The sequence below is a fragment of the Vulpes vulpes genome, chromosome 15, assembly GCF_048418805.1.
Source record: "Vulpes vulpes isolate BD-2025 chromosome 15, VulVul3, whole genome shotgun sequence".
In the NCBI taxonomy this organism is placed as follows: Eukaryota; Metazoa; Chordata; class Mammalia; order Carnivora; family Canidae; genus Vulpes; species Vulpes vulpes.
This window is the reverse complement of record NC_132794.1, coordinates 15,151,566-15,172,643: the sequence shown is the minus strand read 5'-3', so window position 1 is coordinate 15,172,643 and position 21,078 is coordinate 15,151,566. Positions and strand designations below refer to the sequence as shown.

The window sequence follows — 21,078 nt, the reverse complement described above, 5'->3', positions numbered from 1 at the left end:
ACTGGAGAGATACATACTAGATTTTTCACAGCACGGTGACTTGTTTCTGAGAGGATGTGTCTCAAGAGAGATCATTTCAAGAAAGAGTAAGTGGAAGATGCCAGTCTTAAGACTAGATATGAAACTGGCATAGCGTAAGTTCTGCAGTGTTCTCTTGGCTATGCAGCCACAGGGCCAGCCTAGATTCAGGGGGATGAAAAAGAAACTCCTCTTCCTGATGAGGAGAGTGACACAAACTTCACAGCAATCTTTAGTCCACCATGACCTCCAAGTGTTTTTTGGAGTCACAAGAATTTTTGAATTCTACATGGAATTTTGAATTCTACATGGAATTTGAATTCTACATGAATTCTACGTGGGATTTTTGAATTCTACATGGAATTGGGGGATCTACATAGAGCCACTTTGGTTGTCATTAAATATGGTATCTGGGCAGCATCACTTTCACCAATTTGGCCCTTGTCTGATCTAGTTCTAGTCCTTCTCCAATACTGTCTTTTTTTTTTTTTTTTTTTTAACTCTTAGACTTTGTGTACATCTCAAACCGTAGGTTACATTCCCTTCCACTTCTCCTTTATTTCAGATATCAGGTAAACACTAGGGCATGATCATCCATGCTATTCCAGGAAGTCCTTATTGTTTTCTAAAAAAATATGTTCATTTTCCATGAAAATCTTCCAACTGGGGGCAGGGGAGTTATGGCTTCAATCACAATCCTCTCTGAGGGAAGAAGTGTCAACTGGCAGTTTTTTGAGTTGTGAGACCTATGTTTATTTATCTTGGTAATTACCCATAGTTGAAAGCCTATTTTTCAACCCCCCAAATTTTGTTGACTGGATAGCACATGAATTTTTAAAGACAAAAGAAGCTAAAGCAACAGAAATGGAGTGAATGAAGTTCTCTAGAATTAGCTTCTAAAAACAATCATATGACTTGGAGATCTCTATATTCTGTTGGCCCATGGAATAAAGGCCAAATCCTAGGCATAGTGTATGAGGCCCATTCTGACTTGGTTTTATTTCATTCTTTAATTTTTACCCTGTCCCTGCTACACACCATAAGCTCTAACTCAGTACTTCTTAAGTGTGGTTTGAGGACTACTTGTGACACCATTTTTTAAAAAAGATTTATTTATTTATTCACAAGAGACACACAGAGGCAGACACATAGAGGCAGAGGGAGAAGCAGGACCCCTGCTGGGAGCCCAAAGTGGGATTCCAACGCAGGATCCTGGGATCATGACCTGAGCCAAAGGCAGATGCTCAACCACTGAGCTACCCAGGTGTCCCTACTTGTGTCACTATTAAAAATGCCCATCCGTGGGTACCATTCAGGCCTATGAAGTCAAAATCTTTGGGGCAGGACCCAGGAATTTGTATTTTAAAAAGCACCCCAGAGATTCATAGATACACTAAAATTTGAGGGTCATTCCTAGCTGTCTTGGTATCTTCAGCACATTTATAAGACTTTTCAAATAATGAAGCATATCAGAGGTTGTGCTAGAAAATATCACTACCATTATCTAAAGTGAAGAAGGGGGAAGCCTGGGTGGCTCAGCAGTTTAGCACCTTCAGCCTAGGGCATGATCCTGGAGTCCTGGGATCAAGTCCCACTTCAGGCTCCCTGCATGGAGCCTGCTTCTCCCTCTGCCTGTGTCTCTGCCCCGCCCCCCCTCTCTCTGTGTCTCTCATGAATAAATAAAATAAAATGTTTTTAAAAAAATAAAGTGAAGAAGGAAGAATTCCTCTCAGAGGTGAGGATCTGTTCTTCATCTAGAAGACACTGAAAAGTGTGGGAGGAAAGAAGAATATAATTTCATTGGCTTAGGATGGAAGAATAAAGCCTTAAAAACTGTCCCTTTGTGGAAGAATCCAAATCCTTTCCTGGTCTGTGTTCTTTTCTCATTTCTCAGTGTTCGTACCCCACCATGAACCCTGGCGGTCTGGAGTGCTGTCTGCCTACCTCTGGACTAACAGCCTGCTGCATATGCTCTTCCCTCCCTGGACTGCAGGGCCCCGTTCTTCCCAGTTAAGACCCAATGCAATGTCACCTCCTGCCCTGATTTGAAGTCAGAGTCAATCACTTCCCTCCTTGCACTCATGTCCCTTTCTCATGTATTCCGGACGTAACTCAAACGTCCCTAACCTGCAAGTACAAATGCAGTCATGCTAAGTGAGAATACTGACTTTATTAGATTGGTAATTTTTTTTTTTTTTTTTTTTTTTTTTGGCCCTGGCAGCTCCAGGCAGGGCTGTCTTCCTGTGTTTAAAAATGAGTCCACACACCCTGGTGCAGCTGCAATTCAGCCACCGATTTCTCTCCACTTGAACTCACAGCTAACAGCTGAATCCCTTTGCACGGATCGCCTGGACTCCCATCAGTTGGGCTGGCACGGACTCCGTGGTGCGCTCAGCGTGTCTCTCTAGATCGATAAGCTTGGGCTTTGCCACGTGTGCATCTTCTCGCGGAGGCAGTGCTTTACACTCCAGAGGTGCTAAATGGCTTGGGAACACAATTTTAAAACTGACAATTGGATAAACAGCAGGATGAGCATCGGAGGAGGAAAGCCCCACGAGGGCTCAGCGGAGCCGGCGGACACCACTGGGCGCTGACCCCGGCGCCCAGCTTCCTGGCAGCCACAGCCTATGGGGGAACACCTGTTGGCCCGGATGCCTTTGCTTTCTTTGTCAGACAGAAAAAGTAGGGCTGCCAGATGCTTTCCACAAAGCCCTGGTGCGCTCGGCAGATCCGACCCGCGAGCTCAAACACCGCCCCGCGAACCTGGGCGCCCAGCCACCCTCCAGGGACGGCGGAGGAGGGTGTCAGCCCGCCGTGTCCTCGCTGCCCTCGCTCGGGGAGGAGGACCGGGGGCGGGGGGGGTCCTCGGGGGCTTCCCGTGCAGGGCGGGCGGCGCTCGCAAAGGGGAGCGGCGCGCAGACCCGGCGCCCGCCCCGCAGTCCCCTCCCCGCGACCTGTCGCGTGGGCCTCGGGCGGGGGCGGCGGGCGCAGCCGCGGCGGCAGCGGGGGGGATTCCGGCGGGTCCCAGCCCGCGCTCCGAGGCCTCGCGGGGGGCGGGGTCTGCGGCGGGGGCGGGGCCTCCGGAGGGCGGGGCTTGGCGCCGCGCGGTGGGCGGGGCCTCCGGAGGGCGGGGCCCCGGGAGGGCGGGGCTTCGGCGCCGGGAGGGTGGCGGCGGCCGCGGCTGCGGCCGAGGGGAGGGGAGGAGGGAGGAAGGAGGGGAGGGGAGCGGAGGGAAGGGGGCGGCCGGCCGCGGGGAGGGAGTGAGTCACCTGACCGCTGCCCGCGCCGCCCGCCGGGCTCGCTCGCTGCCGTCAGTCGGGCCGCGCGGCGCCTCGGCTCTGGTGAGTGGCTCGGCGTCCGGCGCGCCCTTCCCGGGAGGGTCCGCGCGGGGCCGCCCGCCTGTGAGGGGCCGCCCGCGGGCAGGTCCGGGGAGGCGGCGGCGGCGGCCGCTCTTCCTGGAAGTGGCCTCGGCCGCCGGAAGGGGCGACCTGCCTGCACCCCGTGCTCCGCGCGCGGGGCCGGCGCTGTTGTTTACGGGCCCTCGGCGCCGCGGCCCGCCCGGACTGTGACACATCAGCAGCGCCCGCGCGGCCGGCCCGGCTCCGTGTCGCCCTCCCGCCGCCTCCCGCGAGCTGCTGGCCTCGGGGCGGCCGGGCCGGGGTGCCCGCCGCGCGGGGAGTCGCCTTAAGAATGGCCGAGGGGGTGGCTGGAGCAAAAGACAGAAAGCAGAGACAAACAAACCGCCGCCACCGTGCAGGGCCGGGCTCGCAGGCCGGACATCCCGGAGCTGCCTGTGTGGGGACCGCGCCCGCCCGCTGTGGCTCAGGCTCCCACCGTACGCCGAGGGCGGGAGCGGGTTACGGAGGCGCCGGCGGTGCGCCCGGGGGGGGGGGCGGGGGGGGCGCCGGGGCCGTTGCTCCCCGGTCCTCGCGCGGCGGCTTCGTGCCACCGAGGGGCTTTGCGCGGCGGCCTTTGTGCCCCGAGCCCTCGGCGTTCAACTTGGGCTGATGCAGGTATAGCGTCGTAGTGATTGTGAGAGACGCGTGCGGGGGGGGGGGGGGGGCGGCGGGAAGAAAAAAAAAAAAAGACCCAAAGCAGGCTGCTGTGTGATGCTTGAAGGAACAAAGGCTGTTTCCTGCAGGGATGCTCGTCTGTGTGCAGACGGGAGTCGGTGCTGGGACCGTGACCCGCGGAGGATGCCGCTGCGGGCCCGGGGCATGCACGTACGTTAAGGCTCCTGGTGTCCCGAGGCTTTGCGCTTGGAGCGGTCCGGAGAGAGCAGGGGCGGAGCGCACCGCACCGGGCGTGTTGGTGTCTGAGCGCTTGAGCGCTTCACATGGTCAAGCAGAGAAATGGGAAGAGGTAGGCAGGCTGCTTCCTGGTCCTGGGTAGTGGTGCACAAGGGCTGGGCCGGGCCGGGCTTGAAGGCACTTGCCACTTCTGCCTTTGGCCAAAGAAGCCTGGGGAAGAAAAGGACCGTTCCCGAGGCAGCGTGGAGCGGGATGGCTTCGGTTTAGTGGCAGCATCGCGTGCTGTGTTGTTGTTGTCTAACACGGCTGTGTCTAGTGGTTTAACCATTGTTCAGTGTGTTGGTTGGATAACAAGGTAGGATGACTCCTTAAAAAAGTTAGGTTGCTGAGTCATTCACCCCAGCCTGAGAGGTAATTAAGAACAGCTGGTGCAGACACGCTCATCACATGCCTCCACCATAAAAGGCCAAGGAGAGCTCCAGAGGGGTTGTTTGGGAGGGCTGGAGGGGACCCAGCCGGGGGTGTCTGTTTTGATACAGGTAACGAGCGGGGGAAGTGCAGGAGCAGCCTTAGGAGGTGGCCGGCCAGGTGGTGGTTAAAGACACACTGGCCTTAAGAATACATTTGTGCTGCAGAGAGCTGAAACTGAGGAAGACATTTACAGCTAGGAGTGTCATAAAAAATGATTTACTACCTTTACTGTAGTTTTTTTTTTTTTTTGTTTTGTTTTGTTTTTGTTTCCCTCTTGTGGTTTTGTTGTTATGTGGTTTGTACATTTCAAAAAGTGAACTTAATTTGTTCTTCATAAAAAAGTTCTTTATGAGAGCACAGAAGGAGACTTCCTCTGGGTTTTCACGGCCCTTGGCTTTTTTTTTTTTTTGGTGCATACAGTCGTAGTTTCCAGCGGCGGAGACAAGGGTAAGGAGAATATGAGTGGAATTGGCAGGTGTCATTGGGTCGAGTCTAGAAAGAGCTAAGGGAAGGTAAACCGTATACATGTCGCATTCTCTCAGTGACGGTGGTGCTAGAGTGTCTTTACGTCTTAGGTCATTACTTCTTGCTTTAAAAAGGACCCAAGCTCACCAGCCAGCCCCCATTGTTAACAAAGTTTAGGAATGGGAAATGTGGAGGGGGGTGTGTGGAGAATGGCCCTTACCTGTGGTCCAAAGAATGACTAATTCTTATTGATGGTAATTCACTTAAAACATTTTATAGAGGGAAAAATGGTTAATTTTATTGCTCTAAGTTTGGGACTATAGGAGATTAGAAATCATGAACTTGGGATCCCTGGGTGGCGCAGCGGTTTGGCGCCTGCCTTTGGCCCAGGGCGCGATCCTGGAGACCCGGGATCGAATCCCACGTCGGGCTCCCGGTGCATGGAGCCTGCTTCTCCCTCTGCCTGTGTCTCTGCCTCTCTCTCTCTCTCTCTGTGACTATCATAAAAAAAAAAAAAAAAAAAGAAATCATGAACTTTTTATAGGTATTAGGTTCTCTAATATGGTGTGCCAGATGATTCATATGGAACAAAATATTAACACTTTGATTTTTGAGATTTCAATTTTATGGCAAATAGGAAAGCTTCAATATAAAGATTAATGGTAGTACATACATGTTATATAACGTGGGTACATGCTCCTCTTTTTCTGTTGGGAACATGAAGAATTTAACCACTGCCTGTAATATTCTTCCAGCATCTGGAGTATTTTTTCTTTTTTAAGCTTCTGATTTCCTTTTAAGAGCTAGCATTCTTTCAAAATGTTGTTAATATTCATTTAATTTTTATTGCATACGTAGCCCTTTTTATGCTGTACTTTAAAGATTGGAAGCTTGAATGTAAATTTCTCATTACACTGTTGACAGGAACGGAAATTTAAAAAAAAAACACAGAATTGCCCATTACATATGATACCATGTATTTTGAATTTGGAGACAACCAGATGGTTCGTTTAATGCATATGATCTGAAGTATAATAATATGGAAAAGGGTGCAGTGGGAGCACTGGAAGATAATCTATACACTGGAGTATGACTTGTTTATAACAAATTCTTTTAACAGTTATTCTCTTCTGTTACTCCTTGAAGTCATTTTTTGGGGCCAAGTTTACATCTGCTTTATTAAGGGTTAATAAGACTACATATTCAGCAGAGCACTCGGGAAGTGGAATTCCCCCCCTTAGGGGGATATGTATATTCAGAAAATCAACTTCTAAGTATGCTGAGGAGGGATGGTTAGTATTTACCATTCAGTTAAATGTCATAGGCCATGTGCCTTCCACACTCCTGTACCGTGAGAAATGATGTTTAGAATAATGATTGTAAAGTTCTTTAAAATGACTAATTGTCAGAGATTCCATTCACAGTGCATATCTCTCCAAGACTTGTATTTTAGGAATCAGCTTCTTCCAATTTTCTGACTAATGTTCTGTTCATGGGAACATTGCTTTAACCCAAAACTCGCATTTCCTGAGGGTTCTGTTAAATGGAGGGTGTACTTTATGTGGTGGAATAAATGATTTATAAAATGTTTGATTAAAAAAAAAAAAAAACCAATGATAGCCCAAGGTATGGGTAAATTGAGCACTCTTTGCCAGAATCCAGGCCCCTTGAAGAGAGTAAACATTTCTGAACTGCAGGTAAAATAGATTTACACCACCATGAAACCTGGACTTCTGGCTTACTCGCTGGATAACATGAACAGAACTGAAGGTTTGGTGAGTGCAACGGACAGAGAGGCAGTAAGTGAAGTGGTTAAAACTGGGGGATCTGGGGCAGCCCCAGTGGCCCAGCGGTGGCCCAGTGGTTTAGTTCTGCCTTCAGCTGGGGTGTGATCCTGGAGACCCGGGATCAAGTCCCACGTCCAGCTCCCTGCATGGAGCCTGCTTCTCCCTCTGCCTGTGTCTCTGCCTCTCTCTCTCTCTCTCTCTCTATCTGTCTGTCATGAATAAATAAATAAAATCTTAAAAAAAACAAAACAAAAAACTGGGAGATCTGAAGCCAGACTGTCTGTGGTGCAGTTCTGGCTCTCTTGCCTATCTTACAGCCTTTAGCAAGTTACTTCACCTCCCTGTGCCTCTCTTTTTCATCTGTAAAAGGGGAGTGATGATGATGGAATGTATATCATAGAGACAATTTGGACATTAAATGCCCTAATATTTAAGTGTTGGCTCTATCTTAAACATTAATACATGTTAGGTATTACTATCTGTTCAAAATCAAGGAAGTGCTCCTTTACACAGCCACATTTTGCAGCCTCTTTGTACTGAATTGCAACCATTGATCACAAGGGAGACTGGAGACAGTGTGCAGATGTGTGGCACATTGCTGGTACTGGAAAAACAACTCCAGTGAACATTCTGATGTTAAGTCAGTAGCGGCAACTCAAACATCCAACTTCTGAGGTCAAGGAACACAGGATATGGCTTTTAAAAAGGATCTAACCACCTCAACAAAGGCCAGGAGATGGCCATCACCAGTTAATTGGAATTGGCTTTTGAAGAAATAAGTACTTCCCATTCTGCATCTAGTCCATTCTGTATGTGATAGTGGTCTGGCAGGTTTAGTAACCTGTTTATTGCTTCCTTCTGCATTAATATCAGGACAGACTAATTTCTTAGTTCTCCCATGCAGTTTTTGGGGAACATTTGGAATGTTAAATATACCTGCCAATTACTCCTGAGTATTGTACTTTCTTTAAATGACATGCCTATGCCAAGATAGAAAGATTAGCCATAATAAATAGTGGATATGTTTATCATATGGCTTCTTGCACCTGTAGGGCATTCAGAAAGGTTGTGTCAAACATTCTGACCATCCTTGAGAATATGAGTTTCTTGTAATTTATTTGTTTATGTATGTATGTAATCTCTACTACATCTAACATGGGGCTTGTATTCACGACTTGAGATGTAGAGTTGCATGCTCTTCCCACTGAGCCAGCCAAGCTCCCCAGAGTGTGAGTTTCTTTCTTATCTTTCTCTCTTTTCTTTTCTCTTTTTTCTTCTTTTTTCTTGCTTTCTTTTCTTCGTCCTCCCCTCCCCTCCCCTCCCCTCTCCTCCCCTCCCCTCTCCTTCTCTCCCCTTCCCTTCATTTGACAGAGAGCTCAAGCAGGGGGGAGCAGCAGGCAGAGAAGAGGGAGAAGCAGAATCCCACTGAGCAGGGAGCCTGATGTAGGGCTTGATCCCAGGACCCTGGGTTCATGACCTGAGTCCAAGGCAGATGCTTAACTGACTGAGCCACCCAGGTTCTCCAGAGTGTGATTTTCTTGATGATGAAGATACACGTTGTGTTTTACCTCCCATGGGACATTGAGTGTGTCCTGGCTGTGTTTGTTCTGCAAACTTTTGCCACACTGGTGATATGGTATGGATTCATTTTAGTTCTGTGATTTTCAAACTTGGGAATTTTTTAGAAGAGTGAAGGAGAGGACATTATGTGCTGACCTCTTCAGTTATGTTAAATGTGTACCGGGGAGAAACTTCTGATCATTTAAAATTCTGCTTTCTGTTTTCGTTATTGGTATGAGTATTGAGGAAGCAGTTGGATTGAAGTCATTCTTTTAGCTCATCTCTTAAGAGAAAATTTGTCTTGTGACAGAAATTTTTCACCTGTAATTTATTTAGGATTGAGTTGAGCAAAATGTAATTTGGATTGGCCAGATGTTAGACCTCTCATGTATCTAATACTTCTCCTTTTCTAGAACAGATCCTTTGTTGTATTTAGGATTAGGGACAGTTTAGAGAATATTAATAGGGTAATAAAAATTACTCCAAAGCAAACATAAGGAAGAAACAGTAGTTGCCAGGATCTTGGTTGTTAATGACTATTGTAGGAGCACAGTGGGCATGCTGTGAAGTTGGCAAGGCTGCTGGTCCCTTTCTCAGTACTGGCACAGTTTTGAAAACGTTACCTTAATGCATTTGAACCTGTGTGTAAATCATGTTCTTGTAAAAATAAATTTAAATCATTTATTAATGCCTTAGGAAACTCATTCAAAAGAATATTTTTGTTATAAAGTTGTTATTCCCAGGTCTATCTGATAAAGTTATTTCACTTTTTTTGTTGTTGTTATTTTTTAGATTGGCTTAGAGTCCCAGTGGACAGTTGTACTCCATTTCCCCACCCCCATTAAAGTGAAATTACACTAAAAAGTGTTATGTCGTGAAGTCATTTTTCAACCTCTTTGTAGCCTGGACATTGATAATATCCTACTTGCATGGTGATAGACTAAATAGTGTGGTGAGGGTAATAATGTTTTGCCCCTCTCTCCTGTCTTTATACCTTATTCCTCCTTTAAGGTGTACCAGCATCTTTTGGAAGTCAGCTAAGTCAGTGAAGGAAATGATCCATCAGAGAGTTTATTATAAAATATGTCTATAAAAGATTTATTAGTCTTTGAATAAATTTATGAGGTTATAGTTATTAGGTTGTCATTTTGGAGTAAGTGGTTTTCAGTAAGATCAGTAATTTCATTAGTGTGTATTTGCACTTAAATGTTGTTTTTCAGAAATGTAAAGTGGTTATCAAATCTTGGCCCAAGACACTTTTCATTTTCAAAGAACCTAACGGTTTCCTTATTTACTGTTTTTCTGAGGCGTATTCCCAGCATGGCTCAGGGTTCTCCTACAGATAGGATTTATCACTTAATTAGAAGGAGAACAAAAATACCCATTGGCTCTTTTAATCATTTTTTTTTCCACATTAGTAAAAGACTTTTGAAGTAGAAAAGCATTTTGCCCAGCTGAATAGGGTTACATGTTTTCATTCTGAGCCGTTATCCCGAGAAATCAGAGGAAATGATAGATAGGGATGAGTCTGCAGCTACTATAACTTGGCCTACGTAATGGTCTCTCTGTGGGTAAAGGATGGTCATAAGTCCTTTTCAAACTCTCGATACATTTCTTGGGGTTTTTAAAAAAATGTGTTTTGCTTCTCCTGGCATGTCTATTGTCACTGGCCTGGTTTGTTGTCTGTTCCAGACCTCAGGAGGGCTGGGACACCTTTCCGGAGCAGGTTGGTGGCATTGCACAGCAGTGGCAGAGGAGCTCAGAGACTAGGTTCCCTGCCTTTGCTTCTCAGGCCCTGGCCCTGCCCCTCCACGGAGTTAACTTTGAGCAGCTATCTTATCTCTGAAGAGTAAAGAATAATTGTGTTTTTAAGTTTCAAGGCACTTTGGTCTCTTATCTTCCCTTGCATGCTGTTCCTCTCCCCTAACTTAAACACAAACACACAATCAGCTTTTGGTGTGTATAGATAGTAGGGTTGGTAAACTCATTTCATCATCTGTGGTATGCCTTTGTTAGGTATTGGGTTTACATTTGACTTATGAAAGAAATATTTATGCCTTTGTATGCCAGGAACTTTTGTAGATATTGGGAATATAAAACTTTTTAGAAGTTACTAGGAGACAAACCATTCCTATAGCATGTGTTACTTGCTGTAACAGCAACATGTGAAATGTGCCTGGGAACCATAGAATATAAGAAACCTAAGTTTTAAGAAATCAGGAAAGCCTTAGTGAAGTCATTGATGAATGCATAGTTGAGCAGAGGAAACAGCGTGTTTTGACATTTCTTTGGAGAAGTTTAGCATGGAAGAAGAGTAGAGAAGAGGGATTTGAGTAGAGGGGAGTTGGGTCAGGAAGGGTGTGTGTGTATGTACGTATATAACAAAATTATGTCAGTGGGAAAAGGTTGAAGAAGCAGGATGTGTCTTTTGTTCTTGGCTGGTTCCTCTTATGGTTGCAAGATGGCTGCTGGGAGTTCAAGTGTCAGGAGTCAATGACTAGGTTTCTTGGGAGAGGACTATTTATTTTCCCCTTAGGATGTTTCTTAGTAAGTAAATCCTTTCCCCAAAGCATCATAATAGATGCCATCCTGACCCTCTTCTCTCTGTTCCTGGGCCAATATTTTACATAAGTCCATACCTAAATGAGTCAGTATCAAGGGAAATGAGACCACTGTGATTAGCTGATGGATCATCATTCATCTTCAGTTGGGACCGGGATCTGCTTCCCCAGAAACACATGGCCTTAGGTAGAGAGTAGATTTGTGAACACAATGAGGGTATGATTAGAAAATGAGGGAGTGAATGGTGTTGGGTGGTCAGCAGTACCGCCCTTGCCTATTATTTACACCATCACTACACACAGACATATACTTCTAAGTAGAAAAAAAGTGTGTTTTTCTTTGATTTGGAATTTTAGGTGACTGACCCCCCCCATCTTATTATATTTCCTACCATGATCAAGTCTTACTTTAACAGTCAGATTAAATACATGTTTATTTAAAAATATTTTAAAATTGAAAATGCCTGTCCCCACCCTCCCTCCTCCATAAAACCCTATGGAAGGAGTGTGTTTCTCTCAGTACTCTACACAGTTCAGAAGTTCTATGTCATTTCTTAATATTTTCAGGGTAAGGAAAATGTATAATTATATTTTGTAGCTTCTGATTATATCTATACCAAGAGAATCCCCCTTTCTCTCTTAATCTGCAGGGCATGCCCACCTGTGATATCTGTGGCTCTCCTGAGTGGTGAGACTGGGTTGGCTGGAATAGAGTGCTTGATTCATTGACTTGGATGGGCAAGATTCTTTGGAACTCAAAGTCTTGAGTTACAGGAGCATCGCACTCTCTCTACACACACATTCCCATAGTGGGAGGAAAAGTGGTCCTGTGGTCAGTTTATTTGTTATTCTTTTCGGACTTCAAGAATAATGCCACTTTAAAGTTATATAGCATTCTTCTAACATTTCCAAACTTTTTAGAGTACTTTGATAATACTAAAGGAGTTTTATTCTTGTCATTCTTGTTCCTTCTTTTCAGTGCCAGGTTTTGGTGCCATGTATGCTTGTGAAAGGTAAACAAATGATACAAGTACATAAACAGTGTTGTAAATTCACAAAGTAAATTCACAAATTAATTAAGAAATTAATTGCTAGTAGGTTTTCCTATTTGATAATAACAAAGAGGCTGTGATATAGATGGTTAAGTTCTATGTCATTTCTTAATATTTTCAGGGTAAGGAAAATGTATAATTATATTTTGTAGCTCATATAGATGGTTAAGGTAGGGTTTTGATATAGATGGTTAAGGTAGGGTTTTGAAATGATATTAATTTTTTTTAAAAGAATTTAGGAAGCTTATACTGCCAAAATAATTGTCTCAGGTAAAAAGCAATAGTATTTATCTACTCAGTGTTCCTTGAATAATATTTGCAGTGAGAAATATTTCAGCTTTTTTTTTTTACAAGCCTCATATTTACTTATTTAATAAAATCTTGTAATTATTGTATTTGGGAAAGTGGCTATGAGGGCTTAGGTGGAAAGTCTGCGGCTTGGAAATCCCCATTTAGAGATGGTGATTTTGACCTCCAAGTTAACTTAATAAAATTACAAGAAAGAGATTTAAACATTTTAGTTTTAGCTATGTGTATTATGTATATTGAGATACTGCAGCACTATAGTGGCTCTCAGGGGTTAGGGGATCAGGTTATTTTTAAAGAAAGCATTTCAATTTCATACCTCTACTTAATTTAAAAAATTTCAGATCTGTGATTCATTCAGTATTCTAATTATTCCCCTATAATTGCTGCCTTATTTAATTAAAATCATTACACAACTTTTTAAATCTTTTTTTTTTTTAACTCAAATTTATTATGAGTTGGAGCAAGATGATGTATAAGGAGGGCTTGGGAATTTGAAGGCACTTTTTCTTCATTGTCGTTTGTCTCCTGCCTCTCCCCCTTCCAGTTACTTTGCATACTATATGTGTTAACTCTTAGATCTATAAGGTTTTTAAAAAATTTTTAAATTTATTTTTAAAAAGATTTTATTTATTTATTCATGAGAGACACACAGAGAGAGAGGCAGAGACATAGGCAGAGGGAGAAGCAGGCTCCCTGCAGGGAGCCAGATGTGGGACTCGACCCTGGGATCCCGGGATCTTGCCCTGGGCCAAAGGCAGGGGCTCACCTGCTGAGCCACCCAGACATCCCTATATCTATCCTTATAGTTATAGTTATAGTTATAGTTATAGTTATAGTTATAGATATATATATAGTTATAGTTTGATGTAGTTTTAGGACTTTCACTTCTAGGCAATCAGAAATAAATAATTTGGTGGATCATGGTTATACTTTTTATAGTTTGAAAACAAAATGACATAGGAATAATTTATAATATTTAATTTGAATATAGGACATGAACACTGTAATACCCTGTATTGAAAGTAGCTTTTAGTGAAATGTCTCCTAGTATTCTGTTTTTAAATTTTCTTTTTATTTTTCTTAAATTTTCCATATATAGAGTATAACTACAGATTTTGACTTAAGTTCAGCATAGTTTAATGTTAAATTCATTTTAATGATATATGAGATTGTTTATGTAATCCAAGAAATGTTAATCAGAAATTAATCAATCAGATATTGAGTAATAAAGGGAAATTTGCAATTCCTTGAATGTCCTTTAACTCTAACACACAAGATACTTGAGACATTTCTCTCTGTGCCTAATTCTTCCATCCCTCTTTCACCTGCCCTGCCATCCTCCTCCCCCAAGAAAACCTGCACATATGTGCCTCTTAGGTCATGTGTATGAATTGAAATGTACTCTTTGGATTTGGGGCAGAAGACCTCTTCAACCTTTAAGTTACTAAACCCCTCAGGGTTTCAGTTTCTGCATCTATAACAGAAGTAGGGAAGGGGGTCATACTGGATGAATGTGTTTGTTTTTTGTTTGTTTTTTTTTAATTAGAAATTTAATTAGAAATTCTTTAGTTCTGTGAAACTAGCAATTCTCCTTAGCAGACTGGCCAGTTTTGATGTTTTCTTTTTACCTTGTTTGAGATCTTAGGTTTACTAAATTTTTATTCTTAAAGATTTAGGAGCCTCTTCATTTTGTAACTTAATTCCTGGGCCTGTAGAACCTTTTAAAATACAGTTTTCTGTTGGTCACTTGCATAATGATGTCAATAATAATAATAAAATATTAATGTTTTTGTGCCAAACACTATGATATTAAATGCACCAAACCATTCGATTCTTAGACTGTTGTTTTTCCTATGGGAAACTTGAAGCATGAAGTCACGTAGCTCATAGAAGATCCCACTGGTAATATTGGCAAAGCTCTAATTGTATCCTAGTACTGCTGTTCTTTCCAATATTATTCTGCTGGTAGTGTTAAAATAGCTTAAACTGTCTTTTCTTTTGCATCTCATAATTCTGTGTGTTTAGCTTTTTACCCTTTTTACCCTTTTTAATTTTTTTTGAGACAAAAAAAATAGGTCAGGAGATATTACTGAGCTATGTAAGTCTGATAGATGCACATTTGCCCTTGTTTAAATAGTTAGACCTGACTTGATGGATCCTTCCCCCTTATTTTCTTGTAACTGAGTTTATTTTAGAGTCCTATACAGTCCTTTATTTTAGAGTCCTATACAGTTTCTTTTATTCTTTCATGATTATTGCAAAGGCTACTGTGTTTAGAGTTGCTCTTGAATTTCATACATTGTCATGACAAACCGGTACCATGGAAGACTAGAGGAAATATACATTATAAAGGAGAAAAAGTATTTGGCATTCTTTGGAATTGACTCTTTGGGAGCCTTCAAATTTCAATGAAAGGAGCCTTTCAATTTCAATTGAAATAAATGTGAACTGCATTTTTTTGTTTATTGTTGTCTATTTTAACATTTTTCTGATTATAAAGTAATATGTATTTATAGTTAAGAATTTGCAGAAACAAACAAAAATTACCTAGATGAGACCATAATTAACGTTTTGACATATATCATAACTAGAGGTGGGGGGACAAGTTTTCTTGTGTGTTAAATCTGAGATGCCTGTTATATATACAAGTAGTAATTTGAGTCTGCTGTTGAGTACATGAGTATAAAGTTCAAGAGAGTTGCTGGGATTAGACCAAATATGAGAATGTACAGTAAGTCCATACGTGATCCTGTCTTGCTTTGGGTCTGAATGAGGTGACCTAGGAAAAGTGTGCAAAGAAGAAGAGGGATCTGAGGACTAAGCCCTGGGCTCTCCAGTGTTTAGAGATTTGCAAAAGGAGGATAATCCATCAAAGAAAATTGAGAAGTCCCTGCCAGTAAGGTGGGAAATCAGGACTGTGGTATCCTGGAAACCAAGTGAAGAAAGGCTTTCAGGTAGAGAATGATCAACCTGTTGAATGCTGCTGAGATGCTGTATTAGAAGACTGAAAATTTGACAGTGGTTTCCATGGAATGGAGGAGTAAAGGCCTGGTTTTAGTGGGCTCATGTGAAATTGGGAAGAGAGGAAAGTGAAGGCGGTGTATGTAAATGGCTCTTTGGGAGTTCTACTATTAAGGCAAGTAGAGAATCTTATTATAGATGGAAGGGTATTGGGAGAAGAGTCATTACAGTATGTTTTGTGTGATAATGGGAATGCTGTGTATTCATATTTTTTTTCTTGGTGAGACTTTGCATAAAGTTGTCAATTTTGCAGGTCTTCTCAGAGCATCAGCTTGTGGTTCAATTTATCAGTTTTACCAAAAACAAATGCAGAATTTTATTATGTGAGTGGTTTTCTTGGTAGAAATACAGATTTCATCAGATTTTGTAAGGTTCTAGTGGTTTGTTAGTTCAATAGGTCATTTCTTTAGAAGAAGATACCCTTAATTTTTAAAAGAATCTATTTGAATTGGTATCATTGTCAGTATAAAATATTAAACCATATGTATAACATTGCTCCTAAATAAAAAATCTTATTATATTTCTTTACCATCCCACTTCCTAGTTTTGTCAAAATAATATAAAATGTTAAAGGTTGATTTTTCTCTTTATCAAATATTTTTTCTATTTGGAAAATCTTCAAAAAATTTAAGACAACCAAGTTATCAACAATTTAGACTTAACCTAGTTTTAATATTTTTTATTTACTATTTAAATATCTTTTATGTTCTTAATCAGAGTAACACGTTTTTGGTTTAAAAAATATAGAAAGATGTATCTTGAAGCTACCCTATCTGTTGTACCCCACCCTACCCCTAATTCTGTTTCATAGATAATATTCATCTTTACTTATATATGCTATTTAATTTTTATGGTAGTTCTCTCTCTGTCTCTAAGATGTTTATACCTCAGTTTATTTATGAACCTAAGACATTGTCTGTTGACTGCCTTTTTACCATGGATCTTAATTTTGTTGTTTCTACTATAAGCTCACTTATATTTATAATCTGTTGTTTCATTTCTGTTTTTGGTCACTTCAGCAGCACCACATTTTGTTTTATTTCCTAATTTGATCTCACTAATCTAAGGAAGTATCTTGACTCAGTGTTAGAAGTCATACAGAAATACTAGCTTTCCTTTCAGTTCTCTCTGATTCCATCTCCCAGTCTGTCAATTTTACTTTCATTTTGTCAAGATTAATAATATCTCTATCCCATTTTATAACTGTATTAAGTCTTCCATTATTTGTCTCTTCTGAAAGTTGAAAACCATTTAACAGTGTCTATTATACCTGTATCGATATTGGGCCCTGGAAAGCTAAGTAGTGTGTTATTACACTTCTTTAACTAGAGTTTCAGTGTTGCCTTATGCTACTCAGAAAACCTTTCTAGCATCAAATTCAAATAATAGCTAACAATTATTGAGCACTCATTATATGCCAGGCACTGTTCTAGAAACATTATGTATATTATTTCATTTGATCCTCCCAATAGAAAGTATTATTCTTGTCCCTACCTTACCAAAAGGTAAAGGAAACGTCAGAGAGATGTAAAGTAAGTTGCTCAGCTGGCAGGGTGTGTCATCAAATATAAAATGCTATTCTGTGCCGTCCACTCTAGTGATCCCTAGAGCAGCTAGGCACTGTGTTTATGTGGTTCTGATAGAGTCTTTCAGTTTTAGGTGTGCTTTCTGATAAAACACTCTATGCCTTTCTAATCTACAGTCCCTGATTTGGGGATCTTAGGATGTCTTGGGTAAAAACTTAGAAAGTGGTGTAGGAATGAAGGGTGCCCTTGGGGAAGGCTGAATGAATTTGGGAATTTCACTGTTTGGGGGAATTTGGGGGAATTTTCACTCTTTGCTTTTTTCCCCTTTGAGTTTCTAGTAGGAACCCTGAGTTAACTGGAGGAAATAACTACCACACCTCCTTTTCTACCCAGCAGTTGCTCATCTTAGAAAACCTACAGTTAGCATAATATTTAATGGTGAAATATCAAAAACTTACCTTATAACAGAATAAGGTAAGGATGCTGGCTCTCAGCAGTGTCTCTATTTAGTCATTGCAATAAGGGAAGAAAAAGAAATAAGTGTAAAGATGAGAAAGAAGTAAAGCTGTGTTTGCAGATGATATGATTATGTACATAGAGAATCCTAAGGAATCTGCAAAGCAACTGTAAAAGTTGCTTAATAAGTGAATTAAGTAACATTGCAGAATTCAAGGTTAATACTTAAAAACTTGATTTTATGTTTACATAGTAGCAGAAGAAAACCAGAAAATGAAGTTTAACAAGCAAGTTCATTTATAGTGACTACAAAAAACATAAACTAGTTAGGAATAAATTTAACAAAAGATATGCAAGACCTCTTTACTAAAAACACCAGAATAACATTGAAAGAAGATCTAAGGAAATGAGATTTGCCATGTTTGTTCATGAGAAGACTCATTTTAGATTTTGGTTCTCCCCAAATTGGTACATAGATTCACTGCATTCCTAATAAAAATTCTGCTGACTTTTACAGCTCGGTAAGAAAACAGCCCAGTAAACATGAGTGGAAAAATTGAACAGATATTTCACAAAAGAAGATACACAAATGGCCAATAAGCACATAAAACGGTGCTCGACATCAGTGGGCATCAGGAAATGCAAATTAAAACCACAGTGAGATACCACTGTATGTTTATTAGGGTAGCTGAGATTTTAAAGACTGACAATACCACAGATTGCTGAGACTGGAGCAATCAGACTTCTTATGCTGGTAGCAGTCTAAAATGATCCAGTTGCTTTGGAGAACTGTTCAGCAATTTCTGAAAAGTTAAACATAAGCCTACCATTTCACTCAAGTCTTCTATCCCTGGGAGAGACACTCATTGAGGAAAAAAGGAAGGCTGTTGTCGAGAAGGGGGATATCAGGGTACACAAAAGTACTGGATAACAATGCTGAGTCCCTGAAATCGCACACCACAATTTTATGGTGACACCAGCCTATACGTCTATAGTTTTGCCTGCCTGTGTGGTGTTTGGCAGAATGACAAGATGTAAAAGTAAGATTAGTCAAGTTTTAAGGGTTTGCAAGGCAGATGCCAGAAAAGAATAAAGAGGGGGGGGGGACTTGGGTGCAGGGCCAGAGTAGGGAAAGTGTTGAGAGGTACACAGTCTTAGAGACAGTGGAGGGCAGTGGTCTGTGTGGTATCACACACACAGTGTACATGATCTCTCTGAATGACAGTTCTTCCTTACTATTCCTAGCTTTAATTCCTTGTGTTGATAACTGAAATATTAAGACCAATCGCTAAGGGGAATTTACTACTCTTTCGAAAAGTCTACCCAAGAGAAATGAAATATATGTCCATATCGATTTTCACAGAAGCTTTATTACAGTAATCCCAAACTGGAAACTATGCAGTTGTATCCATCTTTGTTAGAATAGTCCATCAGTAGTTAAGTGGCTACTCGAATAGTGGTATAGCCCTATGATGAAATATTATTCAGCAATGGAGAAGTATCTAATGTATGCAGTATGATTGCCGTTAAGCTGAATGAAAGAATCCTGAAGCCAGAGGACATAATGTGTAATTCCATTTCTATAAAAATCATAGAAAATGCCTGCTAATCTACAGTGACATCAAGCAGATCATTGGTTATCTGGAGCTAGGGGGACAGGGAAGGAGGAGGCCTTAAAGGGACATGTGGAATTTTAAGTAATGAAATTTCTGTGTCTTTTTTTATTTTTTTAATTTTTGTATCTTGATCTTGGTGGTAGTTTCAGGCACATATACAAGTGTCAAAACTCATTGAATTATGTACTTTAAATAGTGCAGTTCTATGTAAATTATCCCTTAATGTTGATACAGAAAGTAGTGGCTGATGAGTGCCTGATAAAAAAAATATGTATTCAGTAAATTAGCTTTATTGCTGTGGGCCAAGTCTAGTTGCCAGTTCATATTTTCATAACATGAACTAATTCGATTGAGATATAACAATCCTATTAAGGATCAAGTAGCTGCCAAATACATTAAGCAAATGAAAGACTTCTTTGTTTCTTAAATTCTTTTCAGTACGAAGGTATAATAGTGGAGTCCGTTATTCTTGTTTGGGTTCTGGAGCTCTAGTTTCCTACATTCCTTCATTTTTTTTTCTTCCTTTGTTCCCCTCCAAGCTATCTTAAATGTACTATCCAGAATCATCAAAGTTGGGTTTGTTGACTTGGAAAGTAAAAAACCTTCTGTTTCTGACCTCGTAGTTGGTGAGTCTGTAAATAAAGTCTTTAAACTTCTCTGACCATTCAGATTTCTCTCCTCTGTGTATAACTTAATCCCTTTATCATTTCAGATAGGGAATCAGGCCAAGTAAATATAATAAAAGATGCATGATTAAATGCATGTGAGGAAATAATAAGTGGAAAAAAGTCCAGCTCTCCATGTATGGAAGCAGGGAATGAACCATGAGGTGCAAAAATTGTAGTGACTTGCTCACCTTCTCCATTCCCCACTTCTCATTTTTATGAGAAGATGAAGATTTCATTTTTATGAAGATGTGTGGCATCTTCAGTCACATAGTTTTGACATCGATTTCCAGGTCATTTTCCCATTGGTCCTTATAAAAAAGTCCTTTAAAAACAATGTTCTTGTTTTTGTTGCTTCTGTAAAGTCTTCTACTTAATTCAAGTTTTCTGTTTTCATTTAGCTTTTTAAAATCTATACATTTATCTACCTTATCTAGCCATACTTAGAGTTTTTTCATAAGAGGAATATATTAGGAAATGTAGGGGCAGCTGGGTGGCTCAGTGAACTACGTGTCTGCCTTTGGCTCAGGTCATGATCACAGGGTCCAGGAATTGAGCCCCACATCAGGCTTCCTGCTCAGCAGAGTCTGCTTCTCCTTCTCCCTCTGCCACTTCCTCTGCTTGTGCTCTTCCTGTTAAATAAATGAATAAAATCTTTAAAAAATGATAATCAGATATGATGTTTAAACAAGTATGATATTTATGACTTGCAAAAACTTAGGGGCACCATAGTGGCTCAGTGGTTGAGCATCTGTCTTTGGCTCAGGATGTGAGGGAGTCTCACATTAGTCTCCCCCTGGGTCTCTGCCTCTCTCTTTGTCTCTCATGAATAAATAAATAAAATATTTTTTAAAAAATCTGTGAAAACTTAAAAGAAAATAGCAAATCTTGGTCACTGAGTTATTCTTCCTGGCAGGTGAGTCAGGTCTGAGAATGTAGGGAAGAACATAGACCTAAATTATTATCTCTGATTTAAATTGCCACAGACTTTTTGATGTTAAGGTTCTTTCAAAATGGGGATTGGTAACAGGAAAAGTCCTTCTTTTTAAAAAGACATTTTCCTGTGGGCATCGCTACCTTATATTAAAAAAAACTTAAAAAAATAAAAACAAACTTATGTATATATTTATGCATTTATATAAATACATGTAAGGGCTCTGAAAGGAAAAGACCAAGGACTAAAGGTGTACACACACAATACTGTTGAGGCTTTTGCCATCCACTTGAACAGTAGAAGGTAAGGCGTACCTAATATCAGAAGAACACTCAAACTCTGGTATCTTGGGTAAATTGTAACAGAAACTAGCTCAGGGGAGCTTGA

The 21,078-nt window shown here is 41.2% G+C and overlaps 1 protein-coding gene across 6 annotated transcripts in view; it reads left to right on the top strand.

The window, feature by feature from the left end:
• The window catches only part of BACH1 (BTB domain and CNC homolog 1), a 131,522-nt gene that overhangs the window by 85,242 nt on the left and 25,202 nt on the right, over positions 1 to 21,078 (top strand). Inside the window, exon 1 of one of the 6 annotated variants that reach the window (XM_072740877.1) lies at positions 3,215 to 3,359. The exons of 2 other annotated variants lie outside the window; for them this stretch is intronic. The gene's annotated coding sequence lies outside the window, so the exon portion shown is untranslated. Of the gene's footprint in view, positions 1 to 3,214; positions 3,360 to 3,574; positions 3,854 to 4,046; positions 4,381 to 11,762; positions 11,945 to 21,078 lie in introns of those variants that run through there. 3 more of the 6 variants (XM_072740880.1, XM_072740879.1, XM_025985417.2) reach the window with 3 other exon arrangements.